This window comes from Lactuca sativa, chromosome 4 (assembly GCF_002870075.4).
Source record: "Lactuca sativa cultivar Salinas chromosome 4, Lsat_Salinas_v11, whole genome shotgun sequence".
Lineage (NCBI taxonomy): Eukaryota > Viridiplantae > Streptophyta > Magnoliopsida > Asterales > Asteraceae > Lactuca > Lactuca sativa.
The window spans coordinates 338,162,050-338,182,063 of NC_056626.2; positions in this window are offsets into that span (position 1 = coordinate 338,162,050).

A 20,014-nucleotide genomic window follows, 5' to 3' on the forward strand; every position below is an offset into this window, starting at 1 on the left:
TAGGAGTTCTAGTTATCTTTAACTAACTAGTAAACGAATATGTTAAGTTATATAGTACAAGGACTAAGTAGTTTCAGAAGGTTAGGTTTAGCTCTATTTCACAGCTCTTGTTTGACTCCAACCGTTGTAGAGTAGAACCTGCCATTCGAAGAATTATCTAGTCTTAGTGATATGTAATAGTATTCGCAAGCTAGTTAGGGAGAGATAGCAGGTAATTCTTAAGCAGTTGATGGCAGAGAGTGGGTTGGTTATTACCCTAGGGCAAGCCTAGGATGCGATTAGCAGAGAACAGTAGTAGTGAAAGGGACTTGGTGGGGTCAAGAAAATTCTTGAGGAAAGTACGGATATATGTGGTAGGTAGTATGGGCCCATACTCCTGAAAGAAGAGGATCCGTAATCGAATCAAGGAAGGTTGAGATGAATCTAGGGAACTTATAGTGTGTTTGATCCCTCGAGTTATGATGAGTATTTTGATGTTTGTTATGGTGTATTTTCATAATGGTGATGCTACGCACTAGACCAATCGGCACTTCGGGAGACAGAGAGCAGTTAGGCTAAGGCTCTGGAGCCGTTCAGCTCGATGAGCAAATGAGAGAGTTCATTTCATCTGAGATCACACGTAACATTTTAGGCCAGACTTCTATGATCTTTGGTACGATCAAGGAGGGCATCATGGAACTTTTGGATGAGAAACTGAGGGCATTCCGCACTAACGTGGTGGCCATGATGGGGTCGTGCACACTGACGTTCAGGGAGTTCCAAGCTTGCGGAGCTCTAGATTACCATGGGGCTCGGGACCCCAATGCTAGCAGTAGATGGTTAGCTGATGCCGCCAACGCTTTCCGTACGAGTCGACATCCCGATGGGGACAACGTCCGACTTTCTTCCTGTCTCCTAAAAGACAGGGCACGTAACTAGTGGGAGGAGGTTGGGCATGCTGTGACAACCCGATATTTCAACTCTATGTAATGACCTAAAAAGTCAAGTATTGTAACCACTTTTGATATAATGAAATTAACTTCGAAAATAAAAAGTCCAAAAAGTCTCTAAATAATTACCTACTATGTTTGATGTCATTAAACCGTGATCGTACGTAAAAAGAACGCCCAAATCTGACTTCGTATACTGAAGTTATGATTTTTCCAAGTTCGGCTTAGCGACAGACAACTAAAAACTCGAATCGGAGATCGAGCGACTTTTGGCCGGAATGACCTAAACGAGAATCGAAGGTCTCGAAAATGGTATTTCAACGGTAAAAAGTCTGGCAAAAATAGACGTCAAATAAAGAAGTTATAAATTTCTAACGAAATTTTCTTACCGCGACCTTTTAAAAATAAATAATAAAAATAATTTCAAAATTTGCCGACGGAATCTAAACGAGAGTTGTAGGGCGTAGTCTCACCTATGCGTGGAAATAAAGAACGTCGAAAACGGAGTTCGTATGAAGAAGATATGAATTTTTGAAGTTTATTAAATATTAAAAATATAATTTTTAATAGAAATTTCGGTATTATCCGAAGGCTGAGTCGCACACGAGTACGCCCAGCGTACACGCGTACGCCCAACGTACTCAAGGCCTAGGCCTCGGATCGTCCACATCGCGCCCTATGCGAGCCTAACTCCAGTCCCATCCGGAGTCCGAAGCAGTCGAGGATGCGCTCATGCGTGACGCACGAGTACGCCCAACGTACGGAGGCGGTTCCCACCCCTATAAAAGGGATGCAAGGGTTCCGAAGAGAAGAGCCATTTCCTCTAATCTTTCTTGTGTTTTTGCCTCGTTTTCCGTGCACGAACTATCCCGAAGCCCCGGTTTCCTTACTCAAGTCCCGAAGGTCTTTTGTGCTCCCGAGATTCCCGAGAATCCCGAGAAAATCCGCTTTCTCGAGTCAAAGTTCTGCTCGGTTTTCACCTCGCCTTTTCCGATCTTTCAAGTGAGTTCATAACCTTTTAATCCACACTTTTAAATGTTTTATAAATGCTTTTATATGCTTTCAAGGGGGGAAATACAAGTAAAACACACAATTATTATCGTGTGTTATATAAAGTTTCATTATACATTTTATCAACAAAATCATATGTGATTTATGACTATTATAGGGAAACTTTCGTATGCAAAATATATCACGATAACATCATATCTTTTGAAATGAAAAATGTTGTTATATATGTATAAATCAAACACTCTGCTTAGAATGTATGTATATGTGTCCATCTTAGACGCTATAAAAATTTATACTTTCATAACAAGTGATTCATTTTTCTAGGGATTTCTAAACAAACGAGACACACTTTTAGAAAACTATAATAAGTATAGTTTTACGAGAACATCACAAACTGTTACATACTAGAAACACTATTTCAAGAAGTTTACTTTCACCTACAAGAACAAACGAACATTTTCACAAGTAAATCTGTTTTATACTAAGTTTTGTGAGACATTAACTTCACTTACGTTCGAGTACACATTTCAAGTCTTGTATTATATACTAGAGTCCCTTGGAGGGGGAGCATGGTGTTCGTGTATAGATCTATATGGACTTGACAACCCCGCACCCTTACTATTAGCTACGATACACCATTTGGGGTGACAAACGTCAGAACATTCCTATGCTTAAAGAACGTTGTGTATAGGCATTTCTAGTCAATAGCATGGTTATAAAACTCACATAGAGTATTAAAAACACATTGATTTACGGGGTTTTACAGACGTATTGGAAATTTTATACGTACATACCTTTCCTAGAAACAAAGATTGGTTTTAATAGAAGCTACATTTATGCTAGTAGAAAATATGGGATTTTCTAGGAACAAACAAAGAAAACAAACAAAACATTTCATTTCATACCAACATTGTCATTTAAAACTTATGAAACTCACCAGCTTAAATGCTGATCTACTCTTTCAAAACTACTTGTATGTCCTAGGGATTCAGTAATTACAGGTAACAAACAGCTTTTGAAGAAGGAACGTTGTGGCGCCAGTTTAAATTCATATTTTGGCATTATATTGTAATTGGTTTTTGAACCTGTACCTTTTAACAATGTAAAATTTCAATTATATATATGATGGTTGTATTGCTTCTTTACTATGTATTCATTTGTTACGTTACCACATGAAGTCATCCGCCCCCGAACGTTTTCGCCGTTCCGGTTTGGGGGTGTGACACATGCCATTTGTGATGATGCAGTTCTTGATGCCATGACTTGAAGTGACTTTTCGGCCAGGTCCAGGGCCGAGTTTTCACCTGCGATTGAGGTGTAGCAGCAAGCCAGGGAGTTCCAGGATTTCCAGCAGACGACTGAGACGGTGACCGAGATCACCGTTATGCTCAGGGAGAGACCCTTCTTGTTTTGCAGTATGTGGTAGACGAGGAGATAAAAGAGGCCCAGTACCACGAGATGCTGAGGGGCAACATTCGGCAGTTTGTGACTAATCTAGCTTCAAGATGCTGGAGGATATGATAGCGAGAGCTAGGGATAGAGAGATTGATTTAGAGATGGAGAGCAAGAGGAAACCAGATGTTGTGTATGGTGTGGAGGGTTCGGGCAAGAAGCCCAAGGTAGATTCCTGGGAGAAGGACTAGCTGGGTCGAGGCCGCTATAGAAAGTGTGGTAGGATACACGATAGGGCGTGCAGGGCAGGTAGTTCGGGCTACTTCTAGTGCGGCCGAACTGGACATGTTAGCAGGGATTGTACTGCTACCACCACCACCACTGCAGTATCTAATCTGATTTGCTTCCAATGCAATAAGAGGGGCCAAAAGAAGGCCCAATGTCCGAGTCTAGCAGTATCAGTAGGACGAGTGGTGGCACCCACTTCTGCTACATTGAGGATTGCTGACGGCTGCCAGGGCCGAGCGGATGTGCCAGTAGCGAAGAGATGATCCTTCCAGTTGACAGCGGAGGAGGCACGTGCAGGACCCGACGTGGTGACGGGTATGTATCTTCTCCTTATCTCTTTACTTATAATGATTGTTAATTATGTTTTTGTGTTTCATTCTAGGATCGTTCCTAATGAATGGTATATCTGCTTTGGTATTGTTTGATTCGGGGGCTACCCGATCTTTGGTGTCGCTTGCACTTAGCATGCGATTTGTTGGAGCTCTGAGGAAGTTGGACTGTCCACTGGATGTAAAGATAGCAGATAATAGGATCGTTCGAGTTGCGAGGGTGCATCAGGGATGTACACTACAATTCTTCGACAAGCAGTTTTCCATGGATTTTGTCCCCATTCCCCTACGAGGGAATAAGGTCATAGTGGGTAAGGACTGGTTGAGTTCCAATGGTGTAGTGATCGACTGCGAACAACAGCTAGTGAGAGTTCAGACTCCTAGTGGGGGAAGGTTAGTGATTCACGGAGAGAGGCCGGACGGTGGACCGACTCTATGTTTAGCAGATAGAGAGAGGTGCTACCTTCAGTAGGGTTGCACAGGTTATGTCGTCTATGTCATAGATACCCGGGATAAGGGTAAGGCAACAGTCGATGATGTACCGGTCGTGCGAGAGTACCTGGTCGTATTCCCAGAGGATCTGCCTGGTATACCCCTGGAGAGACAGGTTGAGGGCAGGATTGACCTAGTCCTTGGTACAACTCCGATAGCCAAGACACCATATCGGTTAGCTCCTCCTGAGATGCAGGAGTTGTCTACGCAACTGTAAGAGCTACTAGACAAGGGATTTATAAGGCCGAGTAGTTCACCATGGGGATCTCTGATCCTGCTTGTGAAGAAGAAGGACGGGTCGTATCAGATGTGTGTAGACTACCAGGAACTGAATAATGTAACAGTGAAGAATGGTTATCCCCACCCTAGGATCGATGATTTGTTTGACCAGCTACAACATGCGTCTTGGTTCTCCAAGATTGATCTACGATCGGGTTATCACCAGATGAAAGTTAGGGACGACGATATATAGAAGACAACTTTTAGGACTTGCTAAGGTCATTATGAGTTTGTGGTTATTCAATTTGGGCTCACCAATGCTCCAGCCGCATTCATGGACCTCATGAACAACGTGTGCAGACCAATGATGGACGGATCTGTGATAGTTTTCATTGATGATATCTTGGATTACTCCAAGACTCGGGAGCAGCATGAGGAGCACCTGAGGAAGATGCTAGAGACATTGAGGAGGGAGAGGCTTTTTGCAAAGTTCTCCAAGTGTGAGTTCTGGTTGCGCGATATGCAGTTTCTGGGCTAGCTTGGCAACCAAAAGGGTATTCTGGTCGATCCGGCCAAGATAGAGGTTGTGATGCAGCGGGAGGTTCTGAGGTCTCCATCTGAGACTCAGTGTTTTCTTGGGCTAGCGTGTTACTATCGGAGATGTATACAAGATTTCTCCAAGATTGATGTTCCTTTGACCCAAATGACCAAGAAGTCGGTGACATTCCGTTGGGGGCTTGAGCAGCAGGCAGCTTTCAAGACTCTCAGAAAGCGGTTACGCGAGGCACTGATCTTGACCTTGCCGGAGGGGGTCAATGACTTCGTGGTTTAGTGTGACGCTTTGATCATAGGCATGGATGCAGTATTGATGCAACAGGGACCACAAGAGTTTGAGGTACCTCATGGATCAGCCGAATCTGAACATGAGGAAGCGTCAGTCGCTAGATGTGGTGAAGGATTACGATTGTAAGATCCTTTACCACCCGAGCATGGCCAATGTGTTGGTCGATGCTCTTAGCCGCAAGGCAGTGGCAGCTCCGATTTGAGACATATGTCTGAGGATGACATTGATTACTCCATTGCAGGAGCGGATTAGCGAGGCACAATTTGAGGGCCTGAAGGAAGAGCGTCGGAAATGCGAACGGATCGTGGGCAAGGTGGCCTCATTTGATTGACATTCGCAGGTTGTTGAACCTGCATGGGAGGGTCTTGGTTCCAAATTGGGGTGGAGTACGACAGGTTTTGATGGATGGGACCACAAGTCGAGGTTTTCCATCCATCCTGGGGTGACGAAGTTGTATCAAGATCTCCGCCCTAATTAATGGTGGCCCTGCATGAAGAGGGACGTAGCAAGGTACGTGGAATAGTGCTTGACCTCCAGGAATGTCAAGGCCGAGCACCAAAGACCACACAACATGATGCAGTCGTTAGATATTCCTGTGTGGAAATGGGAATATATCACTATGGATTTCATCACCAGGCTTCCCAGGACCGCACGTGGAGTAGATTTGATATGGGTCATCGTGGATCGGTTGATCAAGATTGCTTATTTTATCCCGATCCAGGAGAGTATATCGGCTGAGAAGCTTGCCGAGATATACATACGTGGGGTAGTGGCATGACATGGAGTGCCTGTCTCGGTGGTGTCAGACCGAGATGTTCGTTTCACTTCCCGATATTGGAAGCGGTTTCATGACGAGATGGGTACTCGTCTCCACTTCAACACCACTTTCCACCCTCATATGGATGGGTAGAGCGAGAGGACGATTTACACTCTTGAGGACATGCTACGCGCATGTGTATTGGATTTTGGTGGTAGTTGGGATACGTATCTTCCGTTAGCGGAATTTTCATATAACAGGTACCACTCTAGCATAGATCGACCTCCCTTTGAGATGCTCTATGGGAGAAAGTGTAGGACCCCAATCTGCTAGGGCGAAGTCGGTTAGAAAGTGATGAGGAGTACTGAGGTAGTACTCAAGACCATTGAGAAGATCCAGCGGGTCCAGAGTAGGCTACAGACTGCACAGAGTCGGCAGAAAAGCTATGTCAACAAGCGTCATTCTGACTTGGAGTTTCAGGTGGGCGACATGGTCCTCCTGAAGGTGTCACCTTGGAAAGGTTTCATTTGGTTCAAGAAGCGAGGCAAGCTCGGCCTTAGGCACATCGGTCCTTTCAAGGTTATAGCTCGGGTGGGCAAGGTGATGTATCGATTGGATCTTCCAACAGAGCTCAACAAGATTCATAACACCTTTCATGTTTCCCAGGTGCAGAAGTGCCTAGTGGATGACTTCACCGTCGTACCTCTAGAGGATATATAGGTTGATGACAACCTGAACTACAATGAGAGAATGGTAGCTATTCTCGATAAGAAGACGAAGGAGCTGAGGAACAAGAGGGTTGAGTTGGTGAAGGTGCATTGGCAGCACCGCAAGGCTTCAGAGTGGACTTGGGAGCCCGAGAAGGAGATGAGGCAGCACTACTACGAGTTGTTTTTCGCCGCAGCAGACTTCAAGGATGAAGTCTTAGACAATTGGGGGAGAATTGTAACTCCTGGTTCATGGTAGACATTTACTTGTAATTTATTCAATTTTGTAGAGCTACTCGACGATTTGGGAGCCCCATACTCATCGAGTAGAAACTAGAATGGATGCAGGATTTTAAGTCAACTACTCTTCGAGTTGAGAGCCTCGACTCGACGAGTAAGGCTACCAGGATGAAACCCTAATTTCATTGTTTTGCACCCTATTTTAGCATCCTAATCCCATTATGCCAGCCTCATTCTCAACCTCCAAGTTCAAAAACCCTAGCCATGAAACCGTAGAGCCTTGTGTGAGTTTGGGAGCCATTTTTTAGAGAACTTTGTGTGATTTGAAGTTTGTGGAAGAAGAAGAAGCCATAGGATTCAAGGAAAATATATTAAATCCAGAGACTTCCTTCAATCCTTTTCATTTTCTGGTAATCAAGTCTCTAACTTGCCTAGTAGTTTCTTAGATCTCCTTCTTTTCACTTTATTGGGTTTTTGGAAAGCTTGATCCTTGGGATATGGATGTCCCAAGTGAGGATACCTTCAGATCTGGAATCATTAAGGGTTTTTATGGCATAAAGGTGTAAACTTTATGCCATTGGAGTCCTCATGCAAGCTCTAAGATGTCATCTTTGCCTTTTAAGCTCCAAAAGGCCATGCATGGAGGAAAAGGTAGAAGCTTTATGTGTTCAAATGATGTCTAAGGCCTAGATCTCTGTTAGTATGCTTTAGTTTGGAATATGGATGACTTGTGAATCAAGATCTAAGTCCTAAAGATTTAGGGTTTGGGCTAAACACGTCAAATGGGTGTATTAGTGGGTAAAGTTGGAAACTTTAGCCTTAAAAGGACATTTTCAGTTTATATGGGAAATAAGAAGCTTGGATCTGAAGAGTAGGGGCTTAATCTTTTAAGATGGCCCAAACAGACTGAGGAACTCGGCGAGTCCAGAGATGGACTTGATGAGTTGGATCGCTTTATCCTAAATTGTACAAGGTAGAAGTTGACGAGTCTGCAAAGGAACTCGATGAGTTGACTCACCAAATCATGACTATGATTAGCCAGGGGTCTCAGCGAGTCAGGGGGATGACTTGACGAGTTGGATCATGATTTCAAGGATTTTGATTTATAGAACTCGGCAAGTTGATGAGTCAACTTGGCAAGTTGAGTCAACCCAGAACGTCAACTTTGACCATAGTATTGACTTTGAACAGAGGTAAAATGGTCATTTTACCCTAAGAAGGATTATCATATTTTGACTACATGTTAATATGTTAATGATATCCGAGGAGTCGTTGGAGCAGCCTTCAGAGATTCCTTATCGTGAGATTTCACAGTCAGCTTTGTGAGGTTAGTTTCCTTCAGTAGGATAGGGTCAAAGGCACCAATTCCGCCCTGTGGTTATGATTACTAGTTAAGTGTTGGCAGGCCCGTATCTTAGACTTGTTTATGTTTAGTAGCTTAGTGTGGGCAGGGCCCGTATCTTAGACTTGTTACGATTAGTAGCTAAGTGTGGGTATTGCCCGTATCTTAATATTAGCTTAATATGATTATGAATTGGTAGGCTCAGGTATACTTGTGGTTTGTGTGATACTTGTATGTATGTTTAGATAGAGGGGTGTGGGCGGGGGACCGTATGCCCCAGATAGAGGAGCATGGGCGAGGCTCGTACCTTTTAGCCATCCGAGTGTGGGCGATGCCCGTATCTCCTAGCTGCGAGTTATATGTTATGTGTATGGTATGTGGTAGTTTGGTGAGACTCACTAAGTTTCGTTCTTACCGTTTTTAGTTTGGTTTTAGGTACTTCGCGTAGCACAGCGAAGAGCTCGAGATGAATTCATTACACACACCATAGTGTTTAGCCTGGTGAGGATTTATTCAGATATTTGCTATGTCATTTTTTGTTAGGTCATAATTATGTGGTTTGGGCTAGGCATCTACCTTGTATAGGTCTTGGTGGGATGTTAGAGTGTGTTGTGGTGGTTGTGGTTTGTTAGTGGGTGTGTGCGGCCATACACGTGTGTGCGGCCGCACACGCTATGTGCGGTCATAGACGTGTGTGTGGCCACACATGATGTGTGCGGCCGTACATGTGTGTGCGGCTGCACACTTGCGTGCTGCTTCATGTGGTATAAATAGGCTGTGTTAGTGTGTCAATGTGGATGAATGAACAGTGACGTATGCGTGTGTACTTTCAAGGTGTACCTGAAATTTATGAGCAATAGATGTGTGCATGCTTGATATTATTTCTCTTCTACTCCTTCTACACTCTATTTTGATTTTTATTACTTCATTGATTACTGATTTGCATCCATAAGATTTGGGACTTACATTTTTATATAGTGTTTCGAGATGATGTTTTGTGATATTACCACTTATGTTTTTATGAGATTATTGGATTACTATGGTTCTATTATAAATAAAAACGAATTTTTTTTACTATATTTTTGGGATGTTTCACTCTCGCTTTGGTCGTAAGTCTGCGGATGATAAGCAATGCGAAAATGTAACATCCTACATAGTTCCTCGTGGAATCTCCGCCAAAATCGAGAAGTAAATTGAACGTCTTGATCAAATATAATGGAAACTAGAACACCATGCCGAGCAACGATCTCGCACAAATAAACATCAGCCAATTTCTAGGCCAAGGAGGTCTCCCGAATAGCTAGAAAGTGGGCACTCTTTGTTAGATTGTCCACTACAACCAACATTGCATCAAATCCTGTAGCTATATGAGGTAGTTTGGTGACGAAATCCATGGTGATACATCAAATCCTGTTTCCACATAGGAACCTACGAAGGCTGAAAGTTTCGATGCAGCCTCAGATGCTCATCCTTGACCATCCGACAGGTCAGGTACCTCTCAACATACCATGCTATATCCCTTTTCATACATGGCCACCAATAACTAAGTCTCAAATCCCGATACATCTTGGTTGCTCAAAGGTGTATCGAAAATCTGGACTTGTGTGCCTCCTCCAAAATAGTATGCATGATCCTACCAAAATCTCGTACCCAAAATAATCCACACTAGGTCAATAATCACGGCCATCGGTAGAAAAATTGTCAATCTTTCCCCTGATTCGCTCTTGCATCCTATTCTCCTTCTTCACGCTCTCGTCCTGAGCCTCATTAATCAAATTTGGAAATGGTGAATCAATTGAAATTCTCATTCATAAGCTCCCAATAGAAGAACTAGCTGACTTGTGGCTCAAGGCAACAGACACACGTGAGAGTGTGTCCGAATCCCTCAAACTTCTGATACCAACTTGTAACGTCCAAAAAGTTATGAGGTAAAAAATATATTTTTTCAATTCAACCAAAACATTGATTATCCTTTATTCAAACATTAAAAGTGTAACATAAGAAAACAATCATCAGACTAAAATCCAAAAATCATCATATTGCGAAAACATAGTTGGATGCGTTACGATCAAGTCGGGCCCTTTCATTTCGATCCGGAAGTACCTGAAAGCAAAACCATAAAACCATAAGCACAAAGCGTAGTGAGTTCCCCAAAATACCACATACCACACATACCATTGGGCCTAGCCCATGATTTTGGGCACAACCTGCACATTGGAGCCAACACACTAAAATGTGCCTAGCCCTACCTAACCAATGAGCCTAGCCCAACATACAAATGCGAGATTCATAGAGACAACTGGCACGCTAAATAACATACAATGGGCCTAGCGCTTCCTGATCTATGGGCCTAGCCCAACATACTAATGTGCCTACCATGTCATAAAATGGCATACCCCTGCATATAAATGGGCCTAGCCCAACATAGCATGCAAGAGTCACAAAGACAACAAGCATATGATATCCTAGTGGGTTGGCATTGGTGCCTTCCACCCACAGGTACATTAAGGAGAGTCACCTCAATCTGCTGTTAACCAAATTGCGGCTCAGGTCGGTTAACCGGATAACCTCACACCAACTAAAAATAAATAAAATCTTATTTAGTAATAAACTTGATAACCCAAAATCCAAGGCCCACTCCAAAATCCAAATTCCTAAAGGGTAAAAGACCATTTTACCCTTCCTAAAACTAGTCCAAGAACTCATGGCCCAAACCTCAAAAGGCCTAATTTGAACTTCAATGTAGTATGCCCCACGTACTAGAAGTGCACGCCCTGTGTACTCACCCCAGTAGCTCAAGGAACAAATTGTCTATGCATAAAACCAACATTATGTTGAGCGTACTCCAACCTACACCCAACGTACTCATTAGAGGGACAAAAATTTGAAAGAAGCTCTTAATGGATAATACAAAATCATCGAAATACTTATCTAACGCTCAATGATCTCTTACCACGTAAACTTGACAATTTACTCCTTTTCATGAATTAATGGAACCAAATCCAAGTTTCCATCAATATTAAGAACACCAACTCATGCATGCATCGACAAGAACCCTCAAGATGACATTTTTATGACTCAAGAACTAAAAAATTACCAAAGATGAGGATCAAATGTCCTAGAGTAGATCCTACTCACAAGATCGACAACCGTGGGACCAAAACTGATGGGTTTTGAGCATTCTAACACTTCCTAAGTGTAGATGCAACCCTAATAACCTTGGATCTATGTTTGTAAAATTATCATGCAAAGTTGAATTCCATGGTTATATTCCTATCTAGCATACATGGGGAACAATTTTTAACTTGAATGAAAGATAGAATAACTTACCTTGTTGTTGCTTTTGTTCCTTGAAACCTTGTGAGCCTAGCACCCCAAGTGTGATGCCTCAAATGCATCACACAACACCAAATGCTCTTGGAAAGACTTTTGAGAGAACACACACTTCTTAAAATCGACCTAGCCCTCTTGTTTCATATGTGTAGCCGATTTTGGTGGAGAATGGGATTCTTATATAGTGTTGACACATCTAGGGTTACACCATGTAAACCCAAATGTGTCATGACTCTTCATTTCCATGACCCATGGGTTTGTAACTCCCATGGAGCATCCATGCAGCATCCTATGGGTGGAACCCAACTTGATAATCCATGGAGCCTCTTAGCCCACTATACAAGATATGGATGATTTACATAATTAACCCAGATATTTAATTAGTTATCTTTTTGATCACTTAATTAATTCTAAATTAATTTTTGATCAAACTAATTAAATAATATTATTAATATATTAGAACTTATAATATATTAATAATCTCCAAGTGTCATTTCTCTCATTTAGTCTATCCAATTGCATGGTGCCATGCAACCCAAATGGACCATGTCGGGTCGAGTCAAGTACTTACCAGAAATAGTTGTGGACTTAGACACCTTATCCAACAGTCTCCCACTTGGATAAGTATAATAACTATAACTGCACTACTTTACGAACCGATCGGTAATCGTAGGTCTTTCAAGGTATCTCGGAACTGAGAAGATGATGATACGCCATTTAAGATAAGTGATCATATAATCCTCTGTTCTAGATATCTGCCGGAAAAATACATGGAACAATGTCTTACTTATTGTCCAGCAGTTTGTTTCTTGATTTCCGATTTGTTTGACAAAGAACTTAATTGAACACATCAACTTAGTTCTGAATGGGCCCGGTACATAGGTCAAAACAAAATCATCGAGGAGCCCAGATATCAGCTTCTAATCCAAGAAGGAACAGATAAACTTCGACTCATATGTTTGTTCTAACACTCATTGAATTATACACAAAAGCACGTTTTATAACATCGATTTACCAATGCGTTTTCGTACAATCAATGCATAACCAACTCATAATTAACAAATCATATCTCTGGGTTTGAAGACTTATATGATATTACCGTCTCACGATCACTCGAGATAAATTCCATGAAGTGATTCCAATGAGCGTGGGTTGAGTCCAATGCTCAGAACTTATGACCACTCATGATCGTTGTAGCCATGTCCAACACCTTAGACCTCTACAACCAATCATGACAGTCTTGATTCTTACCTACTTCTGACATATGACCGATTGTTGAGGTTTGAATAATATGCTATAGCAAACATAATTATCCTGGAAGTCAACATACAAAAGAAATTTAGTAAATGATCAACAAGAGATAGCAACACTTTACTCATAAATAAAACACCTTTTATTCATCATCTAATGTCAATTACACTTTACAAATTTCGAGGTTATCTAACAACTAAATCTAATATCATCCTTCAGCCCTATGCTCCGAGCATGTTGGAGATGCTTAACCCGAGTCAGTCCCTTCGTGAGGGGATCTGCTGGATTCTCATCCGATGATACCCTCTTTGCCACAAGGAGTCCTTCTTCTATTCGATGTCTGATAAAATGGTATTTTCTGTCGATGTGTTAGGATCTCCCATGATCCCTTGGTTCCTTGGCTAAGGCAACAATGCTTTCAATATCACATAAAATTTCCATTGGCTCTTTAATAGTTGGTACAGCTACAAGGTCTCCAATGAAGTTCTTCAGCCATATCGCCTCCTTTGCTACCTCGCTAGCTGCAATATACTCTGATTCACAAGTTGAATCAGCCACTGTCTCAGCTTGGAACTCTTCCAAGAAATTGCTCCTCCATTTAGAGTAAAGACCCATCCTGACTGTGAGCAGAAATTATCCCTACCAGTCTGAAAGCTAGCATCACTATACCCTACAATTCTCAAGTCATCACTCCCACCGAGGGTAAGGACCCAGTCCAGTGTGCCTTGCCAGGGTGTTCCTGATACCAGCTAACCATGCTCAAGGCAAAGGCTACATCAGGTCGAGTACACGTCATAGCATACATGATCGATCATAAAGCCGAAGCATAAGGTGTTCGACTCATTTATGCTATCTCAGCCTCGGTACTAGGGCTTTGTGTCTTACTCAATCTGGCATTACTCTGGATGGGTAACTCTCCTTTCTTGGAGTCCCGCATGTTGAATCTCCTCAGCACCTTATCCAAGTAGGTACTCTGACTAAGTCCAATTATTCTTTTACTTCGGTCTGTCAAGATCCTTATCCCTAGAATATAGGCAGCTTCTCCTAGGTCCTTCATAGAGAAACACTTCCCAATCCAGAACTTAACTTCCTGCAGAGTTGGGATGTCATTTCCTATGAGTAGTATGTCCTCCACATACAATACCAAAAATCTAACTATACTCCCACTAGCCTTGACATATACACAAGATTCATCTTCACTCCTAGAAAAGCCAAATTCCTTGACTTTCTCATCAAAGAAAAGATTTCATCTCTGAGGTGCTTGCTTTAACCCATAAATCGATTTCTTAAGCTTACACACTCTATTAGGGTACTCTGTATTGACAAAACCCTCTGGCTGACTCATGTAGACATCCTCAGCCAACTTTCCATTAAGGAAAGTGGTTTTGACATCCATTTGCCATATTTCATAGTCATGAAATGCGGCTATGGCTAAAAGAACCCTAATAGACTTAATCTTGGACACCGGAGAAAAGGTCTCATCATAATCAACTCCCGGAGTTTGTGAGAAACCCTTTGCAACCAGTCGTGCCTTATAAGTGTGTACTTTACCATCCATTCCGGTCTTCTTCTTGAAGATCCATTTGCACCCTACTATCTTACGACATGGTACATTCTCAACCAAGTTCCAAACTTGATTGTCATACATGGACTGTATCTCGCTGTCCATTGCCTCTTTCCACTTGGCTGACTCAGGGCCTGCCATGGCTTCCGCGTAACTGTTAGGTTCATCCAGACCTAGAAGTGTCTCATCACTGATAAGTGTATCATCTTTCGCAGTAATATCGAATCCATAGTAATGCTTAGGTGCATTCCTAACCCTTGTGGAACTCCTCAGAGGTACAGACTTGTTAATTGGCTCAACAGGAGTTTCCTCCTCAAGTTGAGTGCTAGGGTTTGAAGTTCCTTCACCGCTTGACTCTTGAATGTCATCAAGATCAACTTGCCTCCCACTGTTTCCTTGTCTTATGAACTCTCTCTCTCTCTCTCTCTCTCTCTCTCTCTCTCTCTCTCTCTCTCTAAAGAAAGCCCTCCTAGCTACAAAGACCACATTTTCACTAGGTCTGTAGAAGATGTAACGAAAGGATTGTTGTGGGTAGCCGACGAAAATACACTTCTCGATTTGAGGTTCAAGTATATCATGAGTCTCGCGTCTCACAAAAGTCTCGCAACCCAAAATCTTGATGTGGTCTAGTTGGGGTACTTTACCAGTCCACATCACATGAGGAGTTTTGGCAACTTTTTTTGTAGGGACTAGATTAAGGATATGGGCGACAGTCTCTAAGGCATACCCCTAAAATGAGATTGGTAGCGTAGCTCAACTCATCATGGAACGAACCATATCCAACAAGGTTCGATTACGCTTCTCAGCCACACCATTCAACTGCGGTGTCCTGGGAGGTGTCAATTGTGAGACAATCCCACATTCCCTAAGATAGTCATGGAACTCTGAACTAGGATACACACCACCTTAATTGGATCGAAGCATCTTAATGTTCCTGCCCAAAAGATTCTTGACTTCCTGTTAAAATTCCTTAAACTTTTCGAAAGTCTCTAACTTATGTTTGATTAAGTAGACATATCCATATCTACTATAATCATCAGTAAAAGTCAAATAATATTGATTAGCATCCCTTGTGGCATGTTTGAAGGGCCCACACACGTCCGTGTGTACAAGATCCAACAAACCTTTACCCCTCTCACAAGAACCTGTGAAGGGTGACTTTGTCATTTTTCCAAGTAAGCATGATTCATAACTATCATCTTACTTTAGGTCAAATGACTCCAAGACTCCATCCTTTTTGAGTTAGCCTATGCGTTTCTTGCTTATATGTCCAAGACGACAATGCCATAATGATGCTTTATCCAAGTTATTATTAACAGAATCAATACACAATACATTGTTTCCTAAGTTATCAACCACAAATACTGTTTCATACATGCCATCACAAGGTAATGCTTTAAAATAAAGAACATTATTAAAGGAAGCATTAATTGAACCAACTTCATTATCAAATAAAAAGGTGAAACCTTGTTTATACAATGCATGAAAGGAAATAATATTTTCTTGCCATTTCTGGCGAATAACAACACTTATTCAAATCTAAACTAAACCCACTACTTAGCAATAAATTATAAACTCGAATCTTGGTGACAGGTAAAGCTTTCCTATTCCCCGTGATTAAGTTTAATCTTCGTTGCTCCACATTCTCACTTCTTCTTAGTCCCTGCAAATCAGAACAGATATGAATACCACAACCGGTAAAAGGACCCAAGAGTTAGAATGGGGTGAGTTATTAGATAAGATAGTGTAAATACCTGCATGGTTAGGTTTAACTTTCCCATCCTTCACATCTTGCTAGTATTTTGGGCAGTTCCGCTTCCAATGTGATTTTTCATGGCAATACAAGCACTCATCCTCTTTTGGGTCAGAAGAAGGAGCGACGAAACCTTTCTTGGTTCCTCTTGAAGAAGAGCCATCAAGGGTCCTAGCCTTGGTACCCTTCGAAGAGCTCTTTCTCTTCTTCCCTCGACTTTTCCCGATTTCCAAAACCGTGGCGGAGTTTGGAGTAGGAGTGTTAACAACCAACCTCCCCTTAAGACCTGTTTCTGTGGTCTTGAGAAGACCCTGAAGTTTGTTGAGTGTAACCTCTTCCTTATTCATATGATATGTCATGCGGAATTGATCATAGCACGATGGTAAGGAGTGCAAAATGATATCTATTGCAAGCTCCTCAGGGAATTTCACATTAAGCTTCAGCAACCGATCCACATACCTTTGTCTTTTCTGCATGTGGCTCGTGATGGATTCCCCGTCCTTCATCATGGTTGTTATCACGGAGCAGATGATTTCATACCTATCTTGCCGTGCACTTTGATGGCATCTTTCCATCAGATCTTGGTGCATTTCAAAAGGGTCGAAGTCCTGATAGGACTTTTGGAGTTAGGTTGTCATCGTGGCCATCATGATGCACGCCACTTTGGTAGCATCCCTTTCATGTGCCTGAAAGTCAGCGATCTCTTGGGGAGTTGCAGTGGTCTCATCAATCTCCTTAAGCTCCTTGTCGAGGACATATTCTTTGTCCTCATAGCGGGTAATCATCCTGATGTTTCTAATCCATTCATTGAAGTTGGATCCTTCAAAAGTGACTTTCCCACACAAGTTCATAAGGGTAAAGGAGCCATTAGGATTCGAGCCAGAAGCAGCATTGTTAGAAGACATCTGAAGGAAGAGGACAACATTAGTTTAGATATTAAGAGAGTCCTTAATAAAGCACCCAAATGTAATATTAAGGCTAGGATCCAATCACAGTATATTATAACTTAGAAGAGGTATGCCGTAATCCAAGCTATAACATATTTGAAAGGTAGGTGAATGATGATTCATCAATTTCCACCATGAAAAAAGAAATATTAAATATTAGGTTTTTGATGGGTTCTTAGAAATTCCTAGATTCTTTTGAGATTCAATGAACTTTTCAAAGGCATGTTTCAATTTCGAGTGTGCCCTCCAAGTTTTGTGACTGGGATACCGAGGATCACAAAACGAGGTGTGAAGTAACCATGCAAATCACTTGGTACCCTTAAAGTTTATCACTCAATCGATGTGCCGGTAAACCACACACGCTCCACCGATACTATGATAAACCTTAAGTCACCCTTTACCTACCTTGTTAAGTCCAAGTTAATGTGTCGGCTAACCACACACGCTCCACCAACGACTTAAACAAAGTGTAAAGTGTAATTTCATGGATTAGCACCTTATTCACATTTTTCCTAAAGTAAATAAGATTGGGAATTTAATAAAAGAATTTAATTACTTTATAATATTCATCATACTTTTAATGAGAATTTATTGTTGGATAAGGTGTCTAAGTCCATAACTATTTCTGGTAAGTACTTGAGCCACCCAGGCGTGGTCCATTTGGGTTGCATGGCACCATGCAATTGGATAGACTAAATGAGAGAAATAACACTTGGAGATTATTAATATATTATAAGTTCTAATATACTAATAATATTATTTAATTAGTTTGATCGAGAATTAATTTAGAATTAATTAAGTGATCAAAAAGATAACTAATTAAATATATGGGCTGATTATGTAAATCATCCATATCTTGTATAGTGGGCTAAGAGGCTCCATGGATTATCAAGTTGGGTTCCACCCATAGGAAGCTCCATGGATGCTCCATGGGAGTTACAAACCCATGGGTCATGGAAATGAAGAGTCATGACACTACATGGTGTAACCCTAGATGTGTCAACACTGTATAAGAATCCCATTCTCCACAAAAATCGGGTACACTTGTGAAATAAGAGGGCTAGGCCGATTTTAAGAAGTGTGTGTTCTCTCAAAAGTCTTTCCAAGAGCATTTGGTGTTGTGTGAAGCATTTGAGGCATCACACTTGGGGTGCCAGCCTCACAAGGTTTCAAGGAACATAAGGAACAACAAGGTAAGTTATTCTATCTTTCATTCAAGTTAAAAATTGTTATGCATGTATGCTAGATAGGAATATAACCTTGGAATTCAAATTTGCATGATAATTAGACAAACATAGACCAAGGTTATTAGGGTTGCATGTACACATAGGAAGTGTTAGAAAGCTCAAAACCCATCACTGGTATCAGAGCCTAGGCTTGTTTGTTTGTTATGTGTGCAAAACTGTAGAAAAAAGTCGATATTGTGCAATCTGCTTGATGAACTCGCCGAGTCCATGGGGGGACTCGCCGAGTTCATGTGTAAATTCATCCTACTCGCCGAGTAGGTTCGCGCACTCGACGAGTAGGAGCCTTAGAATGCAGATTTTCGACTTTTGTTGCTGGAAATGGACTAGAAACATTACCCTAAACTGTGTTGGTACTTGAAAATTTGTTTTAGATGGTGTAATGTTCATGCTAATCCATTTACTATGACATTTATCAAAAATACAAAGTTTTAATTGTAATTTTTGATTCATGAAAGTGTTCATATTCATGTTCTTGATCTTATGATGTTTAGATGATCATATTAATTGTTTGTAACCTATGTGGTAGATTAATTCATGATCATTATATGTTTTAATGGAGTGCATAACTTGTCCTCAAGTTATGGAAAACCAAAAGTCACTTTGTTAAAAGCCATTAAAAGAACAAATTAGTTATAAAAATGAAGAGTCTTCATTTTTAATACTCTAATTAACTTATAAGTTACAAGAAATGAAAATTTTTGAAAGTTTACAAAAATTGCTCTCAAGTTTTGGAACAAGTAAAGTCTTGATAAAAACTTTAGTTCCAACCCTTAGAATTTTAAAGGTTAAAATTCAACCCTTATATTTTGTAATATGATAAGTTAATATATATATATATATATATATATATATATATATATATATATATATATATATATATATATATATATATATATATATTCAGAGCAAGTCGTCTTACCGCTAGTACACCTCATTCACGAATCCGGTCTATAAGGGGGGTATAAGGTTGTTGCCTAGAAAATGGCAACTTAATGGGTGTCCACTCTCACCCAACACTTCCTTGATCGGTGGAGGGTCGTTAGCCGAACAGGTAAGACAAGGACTTATAAATTCTCATTAAAAGTATGATGAGTATTATAAAGTAACTAAATGCTTTTATAAAATTCCCAATCTTAGTTACTTTAGGAAAAATGTGAATAAAGTGCTAATCCATGAAATTACACTTTACACTTTGTTTAAGTCGTTGGTGGAGCGTGTGCAGTTAACCGGCATGCTAACTTGGACTTAACAAGGTAGGTAAAGGGTGACTTAAGGTTTATCATAGTATCGGTGGAGCGTTTGTAGTTTACCAACACATCGATTGAGTGATAAACTTTAAGGGTACCAAGTGATTTGCATGGTTACATCA